Source organism: Taudactylus pleione, unplaced genomic scaffold, assembly GCF_031769625.1.
Source record: "Taudactylus pleione unplaced genomic scaffold, aTauple2 ptg001637l, whole genome shotgun sequence".
Classification (NCBI taxonomy): Eukaryota; Metazoa; Chordata; class Amphibia; order Anura; family Myobatrachidae; genus Taudactylus; species Taudactylus pleione.
Genome location: NW_028286034.1, coordinates 160,115 through 162,762, shown reverse-complemented (window position 1 = coordinate 162,762; position 2,648 = coordinate 160,115).

The window sequence follows — 2,648 nt, the reverse complement described above, 5'->3', positions numbered from 1 at the left end:
CTAACATGACGCTCAGTAGCGAATGCACAATATCCTGCATGCGAACGCTGTTTATTAGCTGCATGCGTGCACATCTGCCCCAAATCAGATAAACCTAACTAGCGTCTTTACATCAAACCCCACATACTCACACATTACATATTCACATACAAGGTTCCAAAAGCTTTAAAAGGTATAAGATTCAAGTATGCACATTTACTATAATTGCTATGAAATAAAGATTATTTTGTAACTAAGGTTTTATATGTGATAAGTAAGCCATGTTTGGTATTGTACTGATGCATACTCTCTCAACAGTATTCCGGTAACATCGATGTAGAGATCGCAACAGGCATTCTCAACTTATGGACCGCAGAGACTTCAAGCAACAAAATGAACATTATATGACCAACCATTAGGATTTGCATGAGGTGGGAAACCAGAGACCACCAGTTGTTAGAGGCTGGACTGTGTATATTTGAACCAACCTGTTAAATGCCTTGTAACATATGCCCTCTCCTTTAGGACCAATGGTATTAGCAACAAACTTCTCTATTGTGTTGTCTATTTCTGGAGGGTATAAATATGTGTGCTCTGACCCTGGGTTTCGAGTCTTCATGCTGAATGCTGATTGACGAGGGGTTTCTTGCTGATGCCTACATCTGGTCCAGAGCGCTGCGTATGTATAACTGTACTTGGGTCTGTATAATTCCTTTGCGCTAAATTTGTACTTATAACTAGCGTGTAACTGACTGTACTTTTGCTTGAATAATATTTTGTGCTTTGGAACCACAGGTTCTAGGTCTGGAGTCTTTATTTACTGTATAACTGCGTACGCAAAATAGCGTCGTCCTTAGAGGTTTATAGGCAGGATATCAGAAGGTATAGGCAGGGGTGTATAGAGGTTCAAAGGCAGAATCCTTAATCCGACCATGTGATCCATCCCATCTGAAGAGGATCAGCCTCTGTAGAGGTCTTGAACGAAACTGGGCATATTCCACCATGTCGAATGTCGACACCATGGAAATCAGTAATCTCAATGCCAAGTGAATGAACACCTGGCGACCCTGGAGACAGGAACGTAACCTGGTATGTAGGGCTGAGATCTTCTCCTCTGTAAAGAAGATTCTCTGCTGCTGAGAGTCCAACAGTGCTCCCAGATGCATCATCCTCTGAGATGGCATCAGTGAGGACTTTTTCCAATCGATCAGCCGTGAGTATGCAACACCGATATTGTCAGTTGCAGATGATTGCGAAGTACCTCCGGAGACCCTGCTAGGAAAAGCAGGTTGTCCATGAAAGGTAACAGGCGAACCCCCTGTAACCGCAGGCGAGCCGCCATGACCGCCATTACCTTGGTGAACACCTGCGGAGCCGCGGAAAGAACAAACGGCAGCGGTTGAAACTGGTAATGGTGATCCAATACAGCAAATCTGAGAAACCTCTGAGGAGCCGTAGCAATGGGGATATGCAGGTAGGCATCCTGAATATTCAGGGACACCATGAAATCCCCAGGTTCCATAGCTAATATAATGGAACGTCGAGTCTCCATACTGAACCGAGGGACCCTCAGAGACTTGTTGAGAGCCTTGAAGTTGAGAATAGGACGGACAGAACCGTTCGGTTTTGGTACCAAAAAGAGATTGGAATAAGAACCCATCCCCCTGAGGGACGGGGGGACTGGAACTATGACCCCGTCTTGGAGCATAGAACTTACCACTTTCTGGATTTCCAGAGCCTTTGTGGAATGAAGGCCTACCTCCGGAGTGTAGGAAACAAAACTGATGGGGAGGCCTTCTGTTGAAGGAGAGGGCGTACCCGTGAGAAACCACTTCTCTGACCCAGGTGTCTGTGATAATCATCCACCAGTGCTGGGCAAACCAAAGAAGTCGGCCTCCCACCCTGGGGTTCCCCAAGGGGAGGCCCAACTCATGCTGAGAGTTTGCCCTAGGCTTGGTGACAAGGCGTCTAGCACTCCAAGGTCGCTTCTTGGACTAGGGTGTCTTCCTGGTGGCTCCTGATGGCCTGGGAAAAGACTGCACCTTCTGCTTACCTTGAGGACGATCGTCTTTTCAGCCTAAGTAGCAGTCCTAGACGGAGCCTGAGGCGATGGCAGACATGCAGACTTTGCAGCTGCCAATGTACTTACAATTTTATCCAGGTCTGGGCCGAAGAGGACCAGACCATTAAACGGCAAGCCTTCCAGGCCCTTCTTTGAATGCAGACGTGGAATCTAAGAACGTAACCACCACGATCGGCAAGCCGAAACTGCTGCTGCTGAAATCCTGGAAGTAAGCAGGCTAACATCCAACGCTGCTTCGCTAATATAAGTAGCAGAATCACGGATACTACCAGCACCGTCTGCTCCTCAGAAGCATCAGAGGAGAATGACGATTAAAAAGCATCAGCCCATTTTTCCATGGCCCAAGCCACCCAACAGACCGCCATGAGCAGTCTGGCGGATCCCCCGGCCAAAGAGTAAATGGATGTTAAGTAAATCTCTACCTTGCGGTCCGAAACGTCCTTAAATGAGGACATAGACGGCATGGGTAAGATTGCACTCTTAATCAGGCGTGTCACATGGGAATCCACCTGAGGAGGGGTGTCCCACTTAGTGAAGTAATCCTCTGCAAAGGGATAAGAATATGAGTCTCTTTTGGGGCTGAAAC